The sequence below is a fragment of the Scyliorhinus torazame genome, chromosome 9 (assembly GCF_047496885.1).
Source record: "Scyliorhinus torazame isolate Kashiwa2021f chromosome 9, sScyTor2.1, whole genome shotgun sequence".
In the NCBI taxonomy this organism is placed as follows: Eukaryota; Metazoa; Chordata; class Chondrichthyes; order Carcharhiniformes; family Scyliorhinidae; genus Scyliorhinus; species Scyliorhinus torazame.
This window is the reverse complement of record NC_092715.1, coordinates 252,575,144-252,599,856: the sequence shown is the minus strand read 5'-3', so window position 1 is coordinate 252,599,856 and position 24,713 is coordinate 252,575,144. Positions and strand designations below refer to the sequence as shown.

Here is a 24,713-nt window from a genome sequence, read left to right as displayed (position 1 = left end):
GAGGAAACCCAAGCAGACACGGGGAGAAGGTTCAGACTCCGCACGGCCAGTGACCCAAGCCGGGAATCGAACCCGGGTCTCTGGCGCTGTGAAGCAATAGTGCTAACCACTGTGCTACCGTGCCACCCACCTGCAACCCGTGGCGTGTTTCATGGTGGCAGAGATGGCCCGCCAGGGTTTCCCACTGAATGCACCCCTTACCGTCAGGAAACTTGCGGGGTGCACCGTCAGCGGGAGCGGAAGATCTGGCCGGTGTGAGGAGCTGGAAGATTCCGGCCCATGTGTGGCTGCATTGCCCCAGAGCAGCCTACCTGGTCATATCTCCTGGTTTTGAATTGTCTCATTGAGGGAATCTTTTTGCAGCATCTGCCCCACCAAATCATTATTTTAAACTCCTCAATTATGTCATCTCCTAACTTTTGATATTCAAGGTCCAATCAAACCTCGCGCATGCAACTTATCCCTCGTAATTTAAACCATTTATGACAATGGCATATCAATGGATTCTAATGAAAATGACAAGTTTCTCTGCACCTATGCACCAAATAGTACCGGATAACTGGAATTGTACAGAATTTTTTTCATGAATTCTAACGCAGGTATTGCCACATTAGTAATTTGCACATATGTTCATTTGTGGTTTTGTCTGGATGGCAGTCAAACATATCTTTCAAAAATTTGTTGCAAATATACAGTAAATTGGTTAAAATCATATAAATGGATCAACACAGGTCAAATGAAATGGTTCCTCAGTCTTCATACAATTGTGAATGGGCTGCTGTAGTTGAAAATAAATTGCATAATGATTTGAGGTTTGGAAATTCTCATCTGTGCTTTCAAATCTCTCCATGGCTTTGCTCCTCTCAATCTGCGTAGCTTCCATCAGCTTTATAACCCTCCGAGAATTAGATAGCACCGATTTAAGGTGATTGAGTGATGAGGATGTATAATGCATCAGCTGAGTGTGGTGCACGTAGGTTCTTTCGCGGCATTCAATGGGAATTAGATATTTGTCTGAAGCTCAGAAAAACCTCAGGGCTAAGGGGTGTGTGTGTGGGGGTGTGTGGGGGTGTGTGTGGGTGTGTGTGTGTGTGTGGGGGGGGGGGGGGGGGGGGGTCTGGGCGGTGGTACTAGCTGAGCAGCTCTTAAAAAGAGTCGGCATAGACAGGATAGGGCCGAATGACCTATTTCAGTGCAGTCACCATTCTTTGATCCTGCAAGATCTGTGCACTCTTCCAAACATGTCCTCTTGCAGGTCTCTGAATCTAGGAACATTGGACCAGGAGTAGGCCATTCAGCCCTTCAAGCCTGCTCCGTCATTCAATGAGATCATGCCTGATCTGGCATTAGTTTCAACTCCATTTTTCTGTCTGCCCCACAACCCTCGCCTGTCAAAAAAAACCTGTCCAATTCAGTTTGGATAAATTCGCTGACTCAGCCTCTGCTGTTTTCTGGGCAAGAGAATTCCACATGCTAACACCCCTCAGAGAATAGATTTCTCCTAATCTCTGTCTTAAACGGGAGACCTCGTAATTGTAAATGCTGTTCCCCCGATTCTGTCTCCCCCCACAAGTGGAAACATCCTTCCGACAATGACGCTGTCAAGACCCCTCAGGATCTCATCTGTTTCAATAAGATCACATCCTTTTAAACTCCAATGGGTACAGGCCCAACCGGTTCAACCTTTCGTCGTAAGATAAACCCCTGTTCCTAGGATTCAGTCAAGTAAAACCTTTTTGAACTTATTCAAACGCAAATATTACATTTTACAAATAAGGAGAGTTAATAACTTAATAATTTGAATATTGTTCACTTCACCAATGGCTGTGCCTTCAGCTGGTAAGAGTCTATGTTCTAGAAAACCCTCCATGCACCTCACCACTGCACTCATCGTCACTCCTTCTTCTCCAACAATTATGGCCACGCTTTTGCCATCTGGCCCATGATCATTTTTGGAGACTCAGTGTCAAATTGTTGCTTTTATAAAGGCTCCTGCCAAGCACCTGGAGACATTTTACTACATTAAAGATGATATATCAATCCAAATTTTTGTTGGGGTTTGGAGAGTTAATGGCGAAAAATTGGTTGGCGCCGATTTTCAGGCATGGCGGTTGCTATGTGCTCACGCCTGTTCCCAATGAGGTAGGCAGCACGCAAACCTTGTGCTGCTTCCTGATTTCCATGATTACTGCATGTAGCCCAGTGTGACTCACACTGTTGGTTGACTGAATGATAGGGGGGCTAAAAATGTGCAGGGCTAGCATGTTCCAGCGAGCCTGTGGTTCTTAAAGGCAGTCTTCCACTCTTAAATGGGAGCTACCCTGGATGAAATGGAGGATGCTACTTATTGCCAGTGCTGCCATTGGAAGGAAGAGGAGGGAAGCATCAGGGCTCTGCAATTCATGTTGAGTCCTTAGTTATGGAGGTGGAGAAGAGGAGAAAATGCCAGGTTTCTGTTAGAAGGGCACTAAGGAATGCCATAACTTCGCCTCACTCCTTTGAAGGAATGGGAGTAAGTGGGAAGGGAGTTGAATTCCCTGAGCCTGGCCCTGCACACCTGGTAACAATGCCACACGACGCTTACATGCCTTAAATACAAGGTATAGGTCAATGAATGCAACATCTGTTTAGCACAGGGCTAAATCGTTGGCTTTGAAAGCAGACCAAGGCAGGCCAGCAGCACGGTTCAATTCCCGTAACAGCCTCCCCAAACAGGCGCCGGAATGTGGCGACTAGGGGCTTTTCACAGTAACTTCATTTGAAGCCTACTTGTGACAATAAGCGATTTTCGTTTCATTTTTTCATTTCATCAAATGACAACTCCTAACCACGCCTCTATCAACTTCTTGCACCGATTAATGCATCACACCTCTATCACCCGTCGGCACTCACCAACAGCGAGCCCCACGTCTAACTTTCAAATATTCCACCTCACTCAAACACCCTTCCGGTGATGCCAGCCACATACCTATCTCTTGCTGCCTCTACATACATCCAGCTTTTCAGCAATGGCAGGCACACCAGCCAATCAAATTGCAACACAATCAGGGACAATCCGCGCCCCCTCCCCTTGCACAAGGTACCCATGATATAAAGGAGCAAGTTGAATCAGCAGAGAATAGGTATGTCTATTACACTAAAGCCCAGGGGAGGAGGTGCTCCTGTAACAGATTGTAACATTTGGCATCACCAAGACCATTCATGTTGATAGTATGTCACTGCCTCCCATGCCGATATTCAGGACGCCAAAGCGTGGAAGGAGGCAGTGGGGGAGGGAACACTGACAAAGGAGCGTCCTTGCAGGCACGGAGATGGGTTGAAGTGTGTATACTTCAACGTAAGAAGCATCAGGAATAAGGTGGGTGAACTTAAGGCATGGATCGGTACTTGGGACTACGATGTGGTGGCCATCACGGAAACTTGGATAGAAGAGGGGCAGAAATGGTTGTTGGAGGTCCTTGGTTATAGATGTTTCAATGAGATTAAGGAAGGTGGTAAAAGAGGTGGGGGGTGGCATTGTTAATTAGAGATAGTATAACAGCTTCAGAAAGGCAGTTCGATGAGGATCTGCCTACTGAGGTAGTATGGGTTGAAGTCAGAAATAGGAAAGGAGCAGATACCTTGTTAGGAGTTTTCTATAGGCCCCCCCCCCCCCCCCCAATAGTAGCAGAGATGTGGAGGAACAGATTGGGAAACAGATTTTGGAACGGTGCAGAAGTCACAGGGTAGTAGTCATGGGTGACTTTAACTTCCGAAACATTGAGTGGAAACTCTTTAGATCAAATAGTTTGGATGGGGTGGTGTTTGTGCAGTGTGTCCAGGAAGCTTTTCTAACACAATATGTAGATTGTCCGACCAGAGGAGGGGAAATATTGGATTTAGTACTTGGTAATGAACCAGGGCAAGTGATAGATTTGTTAGTGGGGGAGCATTTTGTAGATAGTGACCACAATTCTGTGACTTTCACTTTAGTAATGGCGAGGGATAGGTGCGTGCAACAGGGCAAGGTTTACAATTGGGGGAAGGGTAAATACGATGTTGTCAGACAAGAATTGAAGTGCATAAGTTGGGAACATAGGCTGGCAGGGAAGGACACAAGTGAAATGTGGAACTTGTTCAAGGAACAGGTACTACGTGTCCTTGATATGTATGTCCCTGTCAGGCAGGGAAGAGATGGTCGAGTGAGGGAACCATGGTTGACAAGAGAGGTTGAATGTCTTGTTAAGAGGAAAAAGGAGACTTATGTAAGGCTGAGGAAACAAGGTTCAGACAGGATGCTGGAGGGATACAAGATAGCCAGAAGGGAACTGAAGAAAGGGATTAGGAGAGCTAAGAGAGGGCATGAACAATCTTTGGCGGGTAGTTTCAAGGAAACCCCCAAGGCCCTTTACACATATGTGAGAAATATGAGAATGACTAGAGCGAGAGTAGGTCCGATCAAGGACAGTAGCGGGAGATTGTGTATTGAGTCTGAAGAGATAGGAGAGGTCTTGAACGAGTACTTTTCTTCTGTATTTACAAATGAGAGGGGCCATATTGTTGGAGAGGACAGTGTGAAACAGACTGGTAAGCTCGAGGAAATACTTGTTAGGAAGGAAGATGTGTTGGACATTTTGAAAAACTTGAGGATAGACAAGTCCCCCGGGTCTGACGGGATATATCCAAGGATTCTATGGGAAGCAAGAGATGAAATTGCAGAGCCGTTGGCAATGATCTTTTCGTCCTCACTGTCAACAGGGGTGGTACCAGGGGATTGGAGAGTGGCGAATGTCGTGCCCCTGTTCAAAAAAGGGACTAGGGATGACCCTGGGAATTACAGGCCAGTTAGTCTTACTTCGATGGTAGGCAAAGTCATGGAAAGAGTACTGAAGGATAGGATTTCTGAGCATCTGGAAAGACACTGCTTGATTAGGGATAGTCAGCACGGATTTGTGAGGGGTAGGTCTTGCCTTACAAGTCTTATTGAATTCTTTGAGGAGGTGACCAAGCATGTGGATGAAGGGAAAGCAGTGGATGTAGTGTACATGGATTTTAGAAGGCATTTGATAAGGTTCCACATGGTAGGCTTCTGCAGAAAGTAAGGAGGCATGGGACAGTGGGAAATTTGGCCAGTTGGATAACGAACTGGCTAACCGATAGAAGTTAGAGAGTGGTGGTGGATGGCAAATATTCAGCCTGGATCCCAGTTACCAGTGGCATACCGCAGGGATCAGTTCTGGGTCCTCTGCTGTTTGTGATTTGCATTAATGACTTGGATGAGGGAGTTGAAGGGTGGGTCAGTAAATTTGCCGACGATACGAAGATTGGTGGAGTTGTGGATAGTGAGGATGGCTGTTGTCGGCTGCAAAGAGACATAGATAGGATGCAGAGCTGGGCTGAGAAGTGGCAGATGGAGTTTAACCCTGAAAAGTGTGAGGTTGTCCATTTTGGCAGGACAAATATGAATGCGGAATACAGGGTTAACGGTAGAGTTCTTGGCAATGTGGAGGAGCAGAGAGATCTGGGGGTCTATGTTCATACATCTTTGAAAGTTGCCACTCAAGTGGATAGAGCTGTGAAGAAGGCCTATGGTGTGCTAGCGTTCATTACAGAGGGATTGAATTTAAGAGCCGTGAGGTGATGATGCAGCTGTACAAAACTTTGGTAAGGCCACATTTGGAGTACTGTGTACAGTTCTGGTCGCCTCATTTTAGGAAGGATGTGGAAGCTTTGGAAAAGGTGCAAAGGAGATTTACCAGGATGTTGCCTGGAATGGAGAGTAGGTCTTACGAGGAAAGGTCGTGGGTGCTAGGCCTTTTCTCATTAGAATGGAGAAGGATGAGGGCCGACTTGATAGAGGTTTATAAGATGATCAGGGGAATAGATAGAGTAGACAGTCAGAGACTTTTTCCCCGGGTGGAACAAACCATTACAAGGGGACATAAATGTAAGGTGAATGGTGGAAGACATAGGGGGGATGTCAGAGGTAGGTTCTTTACCCAGAGAGTAGTGGGGGCATGGAATGCACTGCCTGTGGAAGTAGTTGAGTCAGAAACATTAGGGACCTTCAAGCAGCTATTGGATAGGTACATGGATTACGGTAAAATGATATAGTGTAGATTTATTTGTTCTTAAGGGCAGCACGGTAGCATTGTGGATAGCACAATTGCTTCACAGTTCCAGGGTCCCAGGTTCGATTCCGGCTTGGGTCACTGTCTGTGCGGAGTCTGCACATCCTCCCCGTGTCTGCGTGGGTTTCCTCCGGGTGCTCCGGTTTCCTCCCACAGTCCAAAGATGTGCCGGTTAGGTGGATTGGCCATGATAAATTGCCCTGAGTGTCCAAAATTGCCCTTAGTGCTGGGTGGAGGTGTTGACTTTGGGTAGGGTGCTCTTTCCAAGAGCCGGTGCAGACTCGGTGGGCCAAATGGCCTCCTTCTGCACTATAAATTCAATGATAATCTATGATTAATCTAGGACAAAGGTTCGGCACAACATCGTGGGCCGAAGGGCCTGTTCTGTGCTGTATTTTTCTATGTTCTGTGTTCAACAGTGGTACCGGTAAGGGGCATCACAATGTAGGAGCACCAGGAAAGGCAAAGGCACTAGAACAATGAACAAGGGGCAAATTTCTGTTTGCATAATTGGATATATTTCTGGATGAAGATGATATGGAAAGGCTATTGTTGGTAATGTTGTTGTTCGAGGTTAACCAAGGAAACAGTGTGATGGAATGTCCCATATGGGTGGTCAGGTGGGTGTTGGATTCCATATGGCCCGGAAAATATGCAGAACTTTAATTTTTTGCCTTTGTTACAAAGAAATGACTTCCCGCTGATCCAAAATAGATGGTTGTTTCGAGTCACATGACCACGAGTTGGCCCTTTGTTGTGGCAGCGACCACCAGGAGTAACAAGAACAAAATAATTCCTGAATCAGCCTGTGGAATCTCATGCCTCATTGTACCCCTTCTAATCAGTAAAAGCAAACAGAGGATGTGCAGAAGAGCTGACTCTCCCAGCCAGCGGAATTTCACACATCATTGTACAGAACCTTTGTAATCAACAAAAGCAGAGTGCAGTCGAACTGGCTCCTCCAAATGGAACTATCATAAAAGAGAGAGAACAAAACTCGTTATACTGGAAGAGATACAAATAACCACCTCATCACTCCCCTAAGAAGCAACAATGGAATTCTGACCAGAAGCACAGAAACTGATTGTTAAGTTGCAAACAAACCTTAATGGGTTATGTCACATGGCCCAAGTCTCTGGACCTTTGGATAGTTTTAATGGTATGTTTAGGGCCTCACAGATAATCTACCTTTTAACATCCAACTGGTGAACCACCTAGAAGAAGATCTGCAGGGAAAAGAACAGCCTGTTTCTCGGAGTCTGTCTCTGCTGGAAGATTTTCCACCATTACCTGCAGAATGGACCAACTTCACCTTGTGGTACCAAAACCGACTGTAAAGCAAACTCTACAACTCCAGCCTTTAGCCATCTAACCGTGTACTCCTACATGAAAAAATTCCTCACGAGACTCTAACTCTAGATTCTGGAAATCACATGAACTAATATTAGTTTTTGTGGTTTCTTATACTGTTACTATCCATAGTTAAATAATTCTCTTTTCTCCCTCCCCTTTTACTGCGTGTGTGTGTGCGTCCAGTGGATTGGGAAAGTTACAAACATTCCTCTACTGGGCTTTGAATTGAAAATAAATTAGCCCTCTATGTTACTTCTAACGTGGGTTTACTGTGGGTGATTAGTAAATTTGATCACACAAACCAAAGCTTTGGGAAAATAGGATACACATACTTTAAAAATAATTTAACATAATCTGCTTATGGACAGATATTTAGAGAAAGGAAATAAGGACCATTTTTCTGTCTCTCTCCTGCACGTGTCGGTGGGGAACAATGGACCATGGTGGTTTCACGGGTCGGCGCAACATCGAGGGCCGAAGGGCCTGTACTTGGCTGTAATGTTCTATGTCCTATGTTCTGTGGTGATAAAGCAATGGTCCTCCAGGAAAAGAAGAATCTGACCGTGTTCTAACTGACGGACCTCAAGAGTGAAGATGCCCCGAGTGCCTCTTTCAGGCATTTAGGGCTGCATGGTAGCATAGTGGTTAGCACGGTTGCTTCACAGTGCCAGGGTCCCAGGTTCGATTCCTGGCTTGGGTCACTGTCTGTGTGGAGTTTGCACATTCTCCCCGTGTGTGCGTGGGCTTCCTCCGGGTGCTCCGGTTTCCTCCCACAGTCCAAAGATGTGCAGGTTAGGTGGATTGGCCATGCTAAAGTGCCCTTAGTGTCCAATAAGGTGAAGTGGGGTTCCTAGGGTTACGGGGATAAGGTGGAGGTGTGGGGCTTAAGTGGAGTGCTCTTTCCAAGGGCCGGTGCAGACTCGATGGGCCGAATGGCCTCCTTCTGCACTATAAATTCTATGAGCTATGATTTCCCTTCCTACTCCTCTGGAGGTAGCAATGTTATGCACTCATGATGGTGATGTTATGGAGGTCAACAGATACTGGACACCCTCTCTGGTGGGCACTGGAGGACATTTGAGAGCCCCCTCTATCTCCCCCGCCACAAGATGCACTGCCCAGATGATCTCCACTCCTCTTGTAGAGTATGAGTGAGAAGATCCTTTGCCCTTCCTGAACGGACGCACAAGCGCACCAACAGACTTCCCAAAATTAGCCGCAATATCTTTCACAACTTTTCAATGACTGAAATAAGACAAAAGCAACTCTCCTGCAAATTGGGTGCCTGGCCCTTTAAATAACGCTCATCAGATGAGGGCGGTGACACCCTCACACAGTTGATCTCTTTCTAATGAGTGGTAGAGGGTGGCACAGTGACACAGTGGTTAACACTGCTGCCTCACAGCTCCAGGGACCCAGGTTCGATTCCGGCCTCAGGTGACTGTCTGTGTGGACTTTGAACTTTTTCCCCGTGTCTGCGTGGGTTTCCTCCGGGTGCTCCGGTTTCCTCCCACAGTCCAAAGATGTGCAGGTTAGGTGGATTGGCCATAATAAATTTCCCCTTAGTGCCCAAAGGTTAGGTGGGGTTACTGGGTTATGGGCTAGGGTGGAGGCATGGGTTGAGGGTCGAGTGCTCTTTCAGGGGCCGGTGTAGAGTCGATGGGCAGAATGCACTGTAAATTCTACGATTCTATGAGTGGATCAGGGCATTTCAAGTTTCAGCAACACACATCAAATCAGCCGGATCAACAAAGCTGCACACTCGTGCTAGCACCCTCCATAGCATTGGATGCATGCACCAGGAGAGGCTGCAAGTCCCATATTATGTCTTTGAGGTTCCTACAACGTCAGGGTCAGCAAAGCTCGCAGCTTAATTCTGGGGCCCCAAATGTTTTGTAAGAAATCAGTATTTTTACATATCTTGGAACTTTGCAAATCATGTGCTCTGTTAAGAAAATCTCCTATTCAGATTCATTATACCCGAGAAGGGAGCACCTGGGCTGTGCTCACTCTTCCAGTGTGTTGTCTCAATGCAGGTTTCACCAGAATAGCTCATTCGAGGAACAAAAATGTGGACAACAGAGGGTGCTGTTTTTAGATTGGGATTGTCAAGTATTGTTGCCAGAGCTGCAAATGCTTTAGTCAGCTCGAGGCTTCTCCTGTATCTGCAGAAAAGGAGCCGGATTTAAAATAAGACCCTTCAGTAGCATAACGTCTATTTATTTTTGTAAGTAGGTCATTTAGACGTAAGAATATGCTTATTAACCCTTTACCTGCAGTGTACAATAATCAATTGAAACTGAAAAACTAAAAAATGGCAAAGGATCTATTATGAATTCTGCTGCCGGTAGTTTATTACTAATCTCCCTAAATCGCTGGCTTTGAAAGCAGGCCAAGGCAAGCCAGCAGCACGGTTCAATTCCCATACCAGGCTCCCCAAACAGGCACCGGAATGTGGCGACAAGGGGCTTTTCACAGTAACTTCATTTGAAGCCTATTTGTGACAATAAGCGAATTCTTTCTTTCTTTCTTTCTTTACCCATGCGTGACATCACTCCCTCTAGCTTCATCTCTGCCTGGCATTTTGGCTTTTAATAATAACAACTACATTTGTTTATTGAGCATGCAAAACATAGTTAAATATTCCAAGGCTGCCTATGAGTTTACCCTGGTTTTTCCGACCACCTTCAGGGCTAGATCTGGTGCTGACAGATTAGTCAAAGGCTCCGATCTCTTATTCCTGTCTTGACTGTGGCCCTGGGTAAAAATTAAGCTGGCTTTCTACTCCTCCTTCCAAAGCAGCGAGTGTTGCCAGAAATGATGTGTGAAGATTGGATCAGGCTAGGGGATGGTTCTGATGTGTCGTGGTTAACCAGCCAACCAACACTCACGAGGTGTACACATGAATGCAAAAACAAGACGCTTTTGGTTGAAATATTGGAACATGCCTTGAACTTCACATCAGAAGAGGAGAGTCCACCTAAGCTTTTCCCCTGGATGGGTCTACAGGTCATATGATGTTGTTTTTCTTTCAAGATGTGCTTCATAAGAGTTGGAGAAGGTTAATCCAGCGTGAAGAGGCTTCTGGCCTGTAGGTGTGGCTTCCACATGTGATGATGGTTGAATCAACTGAGTTGCGAAGTAGCTCCCAAGTCATGAGCATCTGTATTCATCTTCCTCCTCTTCAAGGCTATCTTGAAAGGAAACCCATGAAGATAAACCCATTCATAAAAACTCCAGGGGAACTACAGACTCCTAGATTAATTTAAATGGTGGGAAAGATAATGGAATCACGATAATGTAATAAAGCAACACTCAGCATGGATTCCAGAAGGGAAGGTCATGTTTGGCCTAAACTCGTTCATTTATTTGTGGAAGTAACAGGGAGAATAACTGAAGATAATGTAGTCAAAATCGGAACTGAGATTGAACAGGCTGGGTCTTTTCTCGGGAGAAGAAAAATAAAGATCTCTGGGCAACTTAATAGGAGTCTTCAAGATTTTGGAAGGGTTTTATTGGACATGTACAGAGATGTTTCCCCTTGTGAGACAGACCAAAACTAAGTGACATAAATATAAGCTTGTCATTAATAAATCCAATAGTGAATTAAGGAGAAACTTATTTCTCTAGAGAGTGGTCTGAATGTGAGGTTTGCTACCATAAGGAGGAACTGAGGTGAATGGCATTGATGCATTAATGGGAGGAAATACATGAAGGAGAAAGGAATAAAAGGTCATGCTGATAGGGTGAGATGAAATGGCATCAAAGGAGGTTTATGCGGCGCATAAACACCAATGTTGGATCAGTTGGGTCAAATGGTCTGTTTCTGTGCAGTACATTTGATGTAACATAAAGATTTGGAATGTCTCTGTCAACCGATGTGAATATATTGAAAAACATGTGAAAAAAAGGTTTGAACAACACCATTATGCACTTTCCATGTAATCATCAACGGCACAATGTTATCTCAACAATGTGAAGTGCTCTTGATGAGAATAACTTCACTGGCCCCTTTAAGTGTATTTAAGCCTGATTGGTATTCACTATCCATGGCCAAACCAGCTAACTGCAAAAGCAAAATTGGTCCATTTGCAACAGAACACGAAAAAGAGTTTTCAGAATAAGGTCGGAGACAGACTGATCATTCCTAATGAATGAAATGTGTAATTACAATGAAAAATAAATTGCAACTGCATTTCTGATTTGGAGATCATGTGCTGGTACATTAGCAAACTATACTTAAGATTCTAATGCAAGGGTGTAATAAAAAATAGACATTGATTGATCGATATCTGTAAATGCCAACCCTGCAATAGAATATAATCGAGTCTTTGCTAACCCTTGGATTGTTAATTAAGACTTGGTGAAATCAATTTAATTTCAATTGAGACTATTCATAGTGGAGCATTACATTCAGGTAACCCAGACTCTCAAACAATATATTGCTCACTGTGGAACTGGGTTATTCTAAAGTAAAGTCTCCATAGTCCCAGATGAGCAGTGGTGTCCTAGTCCCAACCATCTTCAGCTGCTTCATTAATGACCTCCCTTCCATCATAAGGTCAGAAATGGGGATGTTCGCAGATGATTGCACAATGTTCAGCTCCTTTCGCGACTCCTCAGATAATGAAGCAGTGCATGTCCAACTGCAGCAAGACCTGGACAGTATCCAGACTTGGGATAACCAGTGGCAAGTTACATTTGCATTTAGGCAATAGGGTGGCACAGTGGATAGCACTATTGCCTCACAGCACCATGGACCCGGGTTCAATTCCGGGTGATTGCCTGTGCAGAGTTTGCACCTTCTCCCCGTGTCTGCGTGGGTTTCCTCCGGGTGCTCCAGTTTCCTCCCGCAGTCCAAAGATGTGCAGGTTAGGTGGATTGGCCATGCTAAATTACCCCTGGGGTTATGGGGATAGGATGGGGGATTGGGCCTTGGTAGGATGCTTTTGCACAGAATCGGTGCAGAATCAATGGGCTGAATGGCCTCCTTCTGCACTGTTGGGATTCGATCACACAAGTGCCAGTCAATGACCATCTCCTACAAGAGCGGATCTAACCACAGCCCCTTGACATTCAATGGCATTACCATCGCTGAATCCCCCACAATCAACATCCTGGCAGTTCCATTGATCAGAAACTGAACTGGACTAGCCATATTAATACTGTAGCTACTAGGACGGGTCAACGGTTAGGAATCCTATGGCAAATAACTCACCTCCTGACCCATCAAAGCCTGTCCACCATCTACAAGGCACAAGTCAGGAGTGTAATGGAACACTCTCCACTTGCCTGGATGAGTGCAGCTCCAACAACACTCAAGAAGCTCAACATCACCCAGGACAAAGCAACCCACTTGATTGTTCCATCTTCCGCAAAATTCAATCCCTCCACCACTTTAGAACAGTGGCAGCAATGTGTACCATCTGCAAGATGCACTGCAGTAACTCGCCAAGGTTCCTTAAACAGCACCTTCCAAACCTACGACCACAATCATCCAGAAGGACAAGGGCAGCAGATAGCTGGGAACCCCACCACCTCACCTCCAACTCACTCACCGCCCTGACCTGGAAATAGTTCACATTTACTTCACTGTCGCTGGGGCAAAATCTTGGAGCTCCCTCCCTGACAGCACAGTAGGTGTACCTACACCTCAAGGGCTGCTCCAGTCAGGAAGGCAACTCACCTCCACCTTCTGAAGGACAACTCAGGTTGGGCAAAATCCACTGGCAGAACCAGCAATGCCCACATCCCATTAAAAAAAACATTTTTAAGCTACTTTCCCCTTTGAGGGGGAAGAGCTGACTGGTGGTGATCTAACCTGAGGATCACCACACCTCAGACCAGGGGCAAGGTTGAGAAGGCGGGGCCTTCATGAATAACCTCAGCCAGTACAGGAATTGAACCCGTGCTGCTGGCCTTCATCTGCATCACGAACCAGCTGTCTAGCCCACTGAACTAAACCGGCCCAAATGGACTGGATAGTTGAGGCCCCAAAAGAGAAGGAAACATGACGTGCAGCCTTGTGGGGCAGGGGCTCAAAAGAAATATGGGATGGTTGTCCACGATTCTTAAATGTAAAGGCAATGAGATCTCATAATTATGCAGCCTGATTAAGATGGTTGCCTGTTAGCTGTACCTATTCCTGAAGCAGAAAGCAATTATGCCCTCCAACATTCCTGCTCGTCAAACTAATTGATCATCAAGAGTTAACCCTTAAGAATCTTTGCTCCCCTTGAGTTGCGCCGATATCAGGAAGGGGTGTTCAGATTGGCAGATCATTCTCAAGGTCTCCTGGGTGAAAATCACCAGGATGTGCTCCAGCGCTTCCTCCTCTCTCCAGGTGCCCGTGGGCCCCTGGGTTACTCCAGGGACAGAGGAGCAGCAGGAAGGAGCTCCTTGAGCCTCAATGTCATCTTGTGCTGCCGGTCCTGGAAGCCTGCCATGTCTACGCCATGGTGTTGCACCCCTCAGCTATGGTCCTCAGGGACTGAGCCATGCTTTCAGGTTCTCCAGTCATGGATCTGACCTCTTGCACCAGGCTACAGGCGCCATCCTTGCAATTTTGGCCTGGGCACCATGCATTGCTGACAACATTTCCTGTGACTGAAGGCTTTGGTGCTCCTCTGTTCAGCCTTGGACGCGCAGGAGTGTCGCTGACAACCTCCTCCCGGTGTTCCCGGCTCTGCCTTTGCACCTCCAGCAGCTGAGGGACGAACATGTCCAGAGGTACAGCACCTGGCTGGAGTACAACTGAATCCTGGGATCCTCACTCTCAGCACAGTCCGCTCTTGCTTCTCCCCTGTGAGCTCCATGCCCCTCTCCTCGTATGGAGTCAGGGTTCTTCGCTTGGGCATCCTGCCTCCCATTTTCATTAGCTTGCGGCGGTTGTGGGTGAGCTTCTTCTGCAGGGACACAAATGGGTCAAAGGTTGATGACACCTGGCATGTGTGGGCATGGCGCCATCGAGGTTCTGATGAAGAGTGCCAGGGAGGATTTGAGGATGCCAATGGGAGATCGGGTGCTGGGGCCCTGCAAGGTGGCAGCATATAGAAGCCAGATAACTTTCCGGATCGTAATGAGAGGGTGGAGTGCAGAGAGGAGACTGGGAGCATTTAACTTGCTGATCGGAGTAGATCATTCACCTTTATTTCTACCTTACAGACTCATCCTCTTAGTCATACTGTTGGCACTGACCAGTGCTGCCCCTGTGTCCCAAGCAGGATTCATCACCTTGTTGAAGAGCCTCCTACCAGCCCGATTGTAGCCCATCTGTCTTCGGCATCCAGCAAACGGTTAAGTGACCTCACCGTAAATCCAGGAACTAGTCAATAATAATAATAATCGCTTATTGTCACAAGTAGGCTTCAATGAAGTTACTGTGAAAAACCCCTAGTCGCCACATTCCGGCGCCTGTTCAGGGAGGCTGGTACGGGAATTGAACCCATGCTGTTGGCCTTGTTCTGCATTACAAGCCAGCTGTTTAGCCCATTGTGTTAAACCAGCTGCCAGGATTGCTCCGGCAGAGGCAATTGGAGTCGCATCGATATTCTCGACGAAAATTACACTTTTGCCATTTTTAGGGGGAAATTCTGCCCGTTGATTTTGAGAAGCGAAGGGTCTAAAGCCGTGTATGATATTTTGACTCATTTAAACCCCATCTACTCAGAGTTAAATTCAGACCCTGGTGTGACTCCAAATTGAGTGGTTGAGAAAAATATATCCAGCTGTAGAGTTTTCTGTTTGTCCAGTTGGGAATGCATACATGTTCAATTTACTATCCCACTTTCCCGCATCAAGCTTACATGCTGTCGGTGAACCAATGTTTAAGAATTTTTGTTTGGTACGTGAAGGGTAGCTTTGTAGTTTAGCCCCAAAAATTCACAGAATTTACCACAGTTGCTTACAAGCAAACAAGATAGGAGCAGAAGTAGGCCATTCAGCCCCTCAAGCCTGCTTCACCATTGGATAAGATCATGGCCGATCTGTTTGTGTTTCAAGTTTTACATTCCTCATCTAAGCCTGATAATCTTTGATTCCTTTGCCTAACAAAAATCTATCTCCCTCCATCTGTTATGGGCCAGGGTTTAGAGAACCGCAAAGTGTATCATGGAGTTCACCTGACCCACAACTTTTAATAGATTGTGGTATGGGGAGCACACGGCCCACTCTACAGGTGTGGTACAGCAGAAATGGCAAAGTATTTATTCAAGCAAAACAATGTTCATTCTATGAACTCAAATTCGCCTTTTTAAAACATACAGTGAACATCTTAGCAACCATTAATTCAAATACAACCCCCAAAGAATACAACACTAGGTAATCCTTTAAGCTTTCCTTTTAACATCCATAAGACTTTAAACACCTTTTACCAGAAGCACATCAGGTTAAAGTCACTACTGTTATTAGTTTTAAATCACTAGGATTGATTTACAGTCTTTAGATTACAGAGAGAGATTCATACACCTTCTGGCTGTGACTGCAGCTATCCAGCTCTGAAAACAAAACTAAAACACACCCTGCAGCATACAGCCTAAAACGAAAGTAAAAAGCTGACAGACAGCCCAGCTCCACCCACTCTCTGACATTACTGCAGTAGTAAACACCCATTTCTTAAAGGTACTCTCACATGACACATCCCAAAAGCATGCACTGACCCCTTATCTACCACCATCTGAGGCAGAGATTTTGAAGGTCGCACAATCCTCAAGAGAAAGAAATTCTCCTCATCTCTCTCTGAAAAGGACAACCCCTAATTTTCGACTCACCCATAAGAGGAATAATTCTTTCCACATCCACCTTCTCACAGTTTGTCTCGTTGGGGCCAGCCTATTCATTCAGGCATTGGTTTACAAGGGTTTCTGGAGTTGAGTGAAGAGCTTCCTTTTGCCCAGTAACAGGCCTGCCCCTCCAGGTTTTTTTTAAAGGTTGGCTGGACACTGCTCTGGGGCACAGATGCAATATCGGAGCTGCAGATCCTGGCATGCAAGGTTGGCATCATTGTGAGCTTTGGTCACCAGTTAAGGCACCGTGGAGTCTCTTCAATCCCGAAGATAAGTCGCTTACCTCTCTCACAGTAGGGGAAATAGTCACTGGTTGAGCGTGTGCAGAGAATGGACAAACATTAATGGTTTATGTTCTCTCTGGAAGGCAGATAACAGGGTGGTGAACTGCATCTGTAATAATTCTTGAGATGCCAACAAACATAGTCATATGTGACTGATGAAGACATTGGAGAAGGTAAAGAAGCAACAATGAGAACAATCAAGTAAATGAAATCAGCAGGAAAATGGAGAGAGGGTGATGAAGGACCGAAGAAAATATCCAGCAGATGGGATTAAAAGACAAAGAAAAGAATTGCAGGCAGGCTACACTACAATTTTTCACAAAGTTCTAACTCACAGCAGCATTGTCAGGTCTCAAAAATGTAGGTGACCCTCGGCCAGATTGAGCAACATGGCCTCCAGGTAGCCTTGGGAGTTAGGGTGCTCTCCCCAAGGTATTAACGATGTTTAAATTTCATGCTGTAAAGAGGGTGGCAATCCTTCTTCTGGCGAGGGCAGCATGGTGGGTCAGTGGTTAGCACTGCTGCCTCACGGTGCCAGGGACCCGGGTTCAATTCCGGCCTTGGGCGACTGTCTGTGTGGAATTTGCATGCTCTCCCCCATCTGCGTGGGTTTCCTCCGGGTGCTCTGGTTTCCTCCCACAATCCAAAGATCTGCAGGTTGGGTGAGATTATCTGGACAGGACAGGGTCTGGGCCCAGGAAGGGTGCTCTTACAGAGGGTCAGTGTAGACTCAATAGGCCAAATGGCCTCCTTCTGCACTGTAAGAATTCTATGAAGAACAAAGGCATGTAACCTTCAAATTAGAGCCAGGCCATTCAAGGGTGATATCAAGTAGCATTTTGTCAAATACATGGTAATCGATGGCACGGTAGCACAGTGATTAGCACTATTGCTTCACAGCACCAGGGACCCGGGTTCGATTCCCAGCTCGGGTGACTGTCTGTGCGGAGTCTGCACGTTCTCCTAGTGTCTACATGGGTTTCCTCCCACAAGTCCCGAAAGATGTGCTGTTAGGTGAATTTGACATTCTGAATTCTCCCTCTGTGTACCCGAACGGATGCCGGAGTGTGGCGACTGGGGACTTTTCACAGTAACTTCATTGCAGTGTTAATGTAAGCCTACTTATGACACTAATAAAAAGGATTATTATTAAGAAATCTGGAACTCTCTCAAACTGAAAGGTGCAAAACTCAGGTGGGTAGGTTTTTATTTGGTAAGGGTATTGGAAAGAAAACATGGCTCGTAAATGGAGTTAAGATATAGATCCTCTATGATCTAATTGATGAGGAAACCTGCTTGGGGGAGAGTGGGGGCGGGGGGGTAGTGACTGTTCCTATGGTCTGGTGATCAGCAACAGGCCTCTGATGTTTTGAGTAGAGCAGATCATGCATGGAATCACATCCCAGTGTGAAGTATCGGCTTTTGGCCAGATAAGCCCCAGTAACTCCTTGTAATCATTTCGGAATCTCTGTTTAGATAGTGTGGTGGAAAAGTGTTGGCCCTGAACTTGAACTAACAGCAGGATCTGGCACACTGCCCATTGCATGTTATGGCCTGACAGTGGATTCAGCACAGAGCCTGGTACTTTGGGCTGGGAATTAAATTTGGCTCCGATTGTGTTCAGGTTTTAATGACCACCTACGCACTGGATATGGTGATTTCTTCTGAAACATGGGAGTACAAACGAGAAGGGGAAGACACACCCATGAAGCACATGGCACATCCATCAATGTCCCCGCGGACTGTAATTAACTGAATGGAAGCGAGTCCTGGCCAATGGGTTGAGTGAGAGCAACAACAGCATCTGCGGGAAAGCAATATTCAAACGACTCCAAAATTCAACTTGTCCAAATAATAATGAACAGATTGCCTGATCATAAACTGAACTCTGAGTTGGATAGTTGAGTTTTCGGGTCACTTGGTCCCCTGGAGTTGGTGCACGGGGGCAACACGTGTTGACAAACAACATCCATCGTATCGGTTGATCTGCAGGAGGGTCAAACGGATTTGAAACGTTTAACTCTTTCTCTCTCCACAGATGCTGCCAGACCTGCTGAGTTTGCCCAGCATTGTTCTGCTCCTATGCAATATAGATTGTCAGCTGTTTGCTGATCTGGATACGAGAAGAAAGTATTTGAAACGCTTCTGAGCAATGGCTCCCTTCCGTGGATAAAGATTGTACAGTAAGACGCGGCTGCAAGGCTGAATGTCAGTCTTCCCACCCCACCCCCAACCACCTGAGACAGACAGACAGGGTCAGCCCCCTACCCCCTCTCTGCCTTCCTCTCCAATGCCTTGTTGTTGAACAGGACTTAGTCACAGGAAGGGCTTCAGTGTTTCAATCTTTCTGAATGGCATATACATCTATATACTGTTTAAAACAATTAAATTAAAATACAGCTCGCCTTCTCTCCCCATTCTCCTTCCAACCACACCGTGCCCCCCCAATCGCATCTCCTGATGTGTGATGGACTCTGGGATAACACAGGCTGCAACTGGATGCAGCTTTAACCAAAAGATACTCCAGACCTTGAAGTTAGTTCAATCTGATTTATTGAACCAGTAGCACAGTTAGCACAGTTCTCTATGAGTTTGACTCTGCTAACCTCAGTGTGGTTACTCTGATTGAACCAGACTAGCTCTCAGCCACGTGCTGGAGGTGTGATACTGTACATACACCCTGACCCACTCTGTAGATGTTCATCAGTGGAAAGAAGCGGAGTGTGAGTGCCTCGTGCCTTTTCTAGTGACATCCCACCCCTGAGTGTCCTGCCTGCTCATTGGTCATGTCCTGTTCTCTGTGTTCATTAGCTGCCTGTCTGTGTATCATTATCTGCATGTCTGCACATCATGACATCTCCCAGCTAAGAACAGTTCATCCGCAGCATTTACAATGTGCTAAGTGTCAGCTCTGTAGATAGCATGGTCAGACACGAGAGGTGGGGGGGGGGGGATTGAGTAGGGGAGGGATTTCACACGTTGGGAGATGGAGGAACACTGTGCACTCTTCCAAGTCGTTGGTTAAGAAAACCTTGAAAATTCCCCAACACCTCAGATTCATCCCCATGGCGCCCTCCCTGTAGCTGACAGCTGACGGTCCCACTTTAAACGCGAAGACAACCTTTGGACATGTCAGTAGCAACTCAGACCCTGCACATTCGGGAGGTGGTGCAGTTTGTTCAATTAATTCAACCGGTGTGATGGTGATAAGCATCGCTCCTTTTAAAAATAAAAATAAAAGAAAGTCAATTCATCAGATTATTAGGTGAGGGTGAAAATCGAGATTCCCCAAAATAAGTTGGATACGGTTCAGGATGGACAAGCACTCTTGTGTAAAACCAACTGATTAGGGAGCTGTGTTTCCCGCACCCTGTGTCCCCACAAGGGCTCAAAGAGCAGGCACTGTAATGCCAACTTGTCCTGTTTCCGGGGTGTGAAACGCCCATCCTGTTAAAAGTCAGTCCGCCTGACCAGCCGCGAACATGTATTGCTGGGGGTGTGCACGGTGACAGGGGGGGAAGTTAAAAAAAAAAGATCTGTCTGATCGGTGGATGGTGCTCCCTATCCAGAAATAACAGCGGTCAGGTTGAAAAAGAAACTGACAAGTTTGCCCCAGTGGGTGTGTTTACTGTTAAAAAACATACCAAAAAAAAAACAGGAGAGGGGGCTGGGATTTGAGAACAGGGCAGGCTTGGTTGGAGACAGGGGAGAGAGAGGGGGGAGAAAAGGCGTTGTTCCATTTTATTTTAGCATCCAAGTTGCGAGATGCAAGGACATGTTGGTTTCACAGACACCTCCTCTAGGCGTGGCGAACAGCTCCCGTCTCATATACGTGCAGAACGTGAATGATACATTCCCCCCACCGTGTGGTCCCTTGTGCAAATATACACAATAAACTGGCACTCTGGGTGCTTTCTATTTTTTTGGAGAAAAAATTTGGCATTGCTGATGACGAATTAGTCAGAACGATCCTATCCTTCAGTCCTCTCACACCTTAGGGGGTGAGCACATTTTGGGTGAGGTTCAATAAATCTGACAGAGCAGAGGTGCTTTTTGAAAAGAAAAAACACCTTATTAAAGCCCAGATTTGCTGATTTTAAAAAACAAATATATGTTTTTAAACGTGTTCCGTACTTACTCCGAATGTTTCAGCTGTACAGGGATTCAAGGAGAGGTCTGGCCACTTCGCCTTTCTCACAGCCCTGTCTCCACCACTCGCTTCCACGGTGCACAAGAGCTGGCATCACCCCCTCACCACCACCCCCCCTCCCCACCAACACCCCCCCCCTCCTCCTCACCCCCTGGTTCACCATGAAAGCGATGCGCCCATTTCATTCACACCCCACCATGTTAGAATGTTTTTTTTAAACTCAAAATGAACCTTCCAGTTGGTTGTGAGCAGATAATAACACTCCGTCCTGCAAGTGACCGATGCAATAATGTGCATGGACTCTTTCTATGCATGCGTTGGCTTCCAAAATGTTTGCTCATTAACATAAATGCACTTTTATCACTGATACACTGCACTAACGTCAGTGTTGGCAAAAATTCCCACAAGCAAATCTCATATATATATATATACACACATGTATAATAGAGGCAGACAGATGGATAGATAAAGGAGAAAACTAACCAATTCATTATATTCTGTAAATCAGTTTGCAAGAAACAACATTTTTTTTTTTTAAAACAAGTTTTCGGAGCACCCCCCACCCACCCAAACACACAAGCGAGGCTGGTTAGATAATCGGTGACTGATTGCAGCTTGTGTTAACAAGAGAACTGGGCATTCAAGTATCCACAGCTGGCATCAGGGCAGATACACCAAGTGTGCATCCGAGGTTCGGGCAGATTCGGGAGAAAGTGAATGCAGCAAAATTCAATCCAGTTTTTCTTTTTAACTCAACCACTCCGATAATTATATGCATGTTGCTTAAGGCAAGGCATTCGACAGTGCTGTGAATGTGACAGCTCAAGTGAGGTCCAGATGTACACAATCACACAGATATATATGATATGCACACACGTACATGCAGGTTTAACCTGGCTGACAGAATGTTGGTAACCACAGCCGATTCTAGGAGGCGAACCATTTGCAAATCGTCTTTTTCTTTCCTCCCCTGGTCAATTTTTACCCTGGAACTTCCAAACTGGTTCTGATAAGACAGCAGGCTGGATCTGTGAACAGTCTAGTGTTAAAATACCCGGCGTGTACAGCCACAGACAGACACGAGAAGCGAACATCCTACCGGGTTAGCTGCCCCTGCTTCAGCCACTTACCCCAAAGGTTTGTAATCCCAGCTCCAAGATTAACCACCGCGAGGTGGGCGACAAGACAGATCCTGGGGTCCCTTCGCCTTCCCAGGTCGGGGCGGAGTGTGAGAGGAATAAAGTCCTTTGCCTGTCCTCGCTGTTTTCAAGCCGCCAGTCCCTGCAAAGCCAGTCACCAGAAGTGAAGCGGGTGTTAAAGAAAAATCACAGAGGGGGTCGCTTCCTCCTCCCGCACCCTCTTTGTGAATGGACGGCGGTGCAGCCAGCTGGAGAATTCCACATTAATAAATCACCCTTCAATTCATCCCACGGTTAATAAGCTTGCTTCCGAAGGGGCTAGGGAAAAAAAAACTTTTGATTTAATGAGCTCTGAGACACAGAGAGAGAGAGAGAGAGAGCAAAACAAAAGGCAGGGGTGGCGGTCTTGCAAACTGGAGATGTTACAGATCCCAGACACATATCTTGTGTGGACAATTACTGGGACAGTGTATGAAGTTAGCCCAGAGATTAAGGTCTGGATGTGTCTTTGGGGACTGTGCTAGTGGTCTGGTTTATTTCGTTTGAGGGTTTTTCCACAGACACGAATGGTTTTTTTTTAATGACTGTAATACTTAACGCTACATATTTTTTGGAGTGGGCTGGGGGGGGGGGGGGGGGGGGGGAAAGGAGGTGCCAGGGGTGCTCGAGATGCCCAGTTGATTCTGAATGCGTTGAGTCTACACTGGGTGACTATCCACGCCTCTTGCACCAAGAGAGGAGGAACGCTAAAGAAGCCACTCACTCACTGACTTTGGAAGAGCTGAACAAAAGAATGGAGAAGAATTGGTGATGGTGGGGCGGGGAATGGAGAGGGGACAGTGTGGACATGTTTGATGCACTCTGTTTTAACGAGCCCCACCGCTGGGGCACAGTACTCCGGGAGAACTCAAACTGTGAATTGTGCAAATAATTGGGTTCGATTAGGAATATTTGCCGGGTCAGGTTGCCATTTTCACCCCTGGTCTGTGTGTGTGTGTGTGTGTGGGGTGGGGGGGGGGGGGGTTATAAATGAGCTTGCAGTTCTTCAGCTTCAGGTTCTGCTCAATCGAATCCGAAATGAAACCTCGACTCTTATCATAGAATTTACAGAGCAGAAGGAGGCCATTCGGCCCATCGAGTCTGCACCAGCCCTTAACCCCCACTTAAGCCCACACCTCCACCCCTATCCCCGTAACCCAATATCCCCACCTAACCCTTTTTGGACACTGAGGGGCAATTTAGCACGGCCAATACGCCTAACCTGCACATCTTTGGGCTGTGGGAGGAAATGCATGCAGACACGGCGAGAACGTGCAGACTCCGCACAGCTCTTGCTGGGTTTACCAATTCCTGTCTTGTTTTTCACTTGCAAAACACAGTAAAAATGTTTTCAATCTCTCTCTCTATTGCACGGAAAGTTCCAAAGGCACTGTAGCAAACTCTTGTCATCCCAAGGGGGGCGGGGGGGGGGGGGGGGGGGGGTGGAGGGGGCCGCGACCTAATCTGAGACAGCACCATGGCCATGGTTGAGATGATTACACAGCCCCAGTGGCAAGTCTCTTTCAGGGCCTTTGTGCAATGCTTCACCTTGGGCTGACGTGATTCGAATTCCATTATTGCCGAGCAGATGATGATTATGAGCTAAAATTGCCCCTGGTGCTTTGAAGAGCTGGTTTAATGGGAACAGCTAGGGTATGCCAGTAAAGAGAATGAACACAGTAGAATAAGTTTGCTGCCAATCAGGCTAAACTGGCCAAATTAATTGTGAATTATTCATGACACCCATGAAAGCCTTTTTTGTGTGTGTGTCCGGCAGTGATTTTTCTGGGAACACATTAACATTCTGCTTCTAACGTATGTGTCCATCGTACTGGAGTAGATAATTTCTGAAAGGGAACTGTTTAGAACCGTCACATGCAACGGACCAAATGGCCTCCATACGTACAGCCAACATGCTGCGTTTTAACTGTATGGCGAAACATAACATTGCTCAGTGAAAGATAACAATCTTGCATTTATGCAGCACCTTTCTTGTGCTCAGGATCTCCCTGAGACATCATTTTTGTTGTTGGAAATGTGCCCCCCCCCCCCCCCCCCCCAACCTGCAGAGGAAGTTCCAAAGAACAGTGGGTGAGATAAATGATCAGATAAGTCAGTGAGTGGCACTGATTAAGGGGCACACATTGGTGCCAGGAGAAATCGCTCATCTGCTCCAGATGAGGAAAGACTAGAGCAGGCTAGAATGGAGCATTAACATTGGCATTGACTGGTTGGGACGAATGATCTGTTTCTGTGCAGCAAATCCATTACACTTTTATGTACTTTTAACCATTGGCACAGGGTCGATTTTATCTACTTTAACATCTATTTTCCTACAATACAACTATACCTGGTATCGAGAGCATGCTCATCAGAGCTCAACTTCACTGGGCGAGCTGCATGTTATGAACACGAGGTCTAATAAGATGGTTATGTTTGGAATGGTCTCTTTAGTTCAAGGTAAAGTTAGGTAGTGAGGTGTCATACGATCTGTGCTGAATTCTGCCCAACAAAAAGTCTGTGTGGCTTGTTACCAATGGGGGCAGGGAGGCCCAGGGAGGTAGCACAATAGTTAGCACTGTTGCTTTGCAGTGCCAGGGACCCAGGTTTCATTCCTGCCTTGGGTCACAGTCTGTGTGGAGTCTGCACATTCTCCCCGTGTCTGCATGGGTTTCCTTCGGGTGCTCCAGTTTTCTCCCACAAAGACCAAAAAAGACATGCTTGTTTGGTGAATTGGACATTCTGAATTCTCCTTCTGTGTACCCGAACAGGTACTGGAATGTGGAGACTAGGAGATTTTCACAGTGCTTCATTGCAGTGTTAATGTAAGCCTACTTGTGACACAAATAAGGATA

At 46.3% G+C, this 24,713-nt stretch overlaps 1 protein-coding gene across 3 annotated transcripts in view; it reads right to left on the bottom strand.

The window, feature by feature from the left end:
• The window catches only part of lingo2 (leucine rich repeat and Ig domain containing 2), an 840,266-nt gene extending 817,926 nt beyond the window's left edge, over window positions 1-22,340 (bottom strand). For all 3 annotated transcript variants that reach the window (XM_072517268.1, XM_072517266.1, XM_072517269.1), the window contains exon 1: window positions 21,811-22,340. The gene's annotated coding sequence lies outside the window, so the exon portion shown is untranslated. The remainder of the gene's footprint in view (window positions 1-21,810) is intronic.
• Between the last annotated feature and the right edge of the window lie 2,373 nt (window positions 22,341-24,713).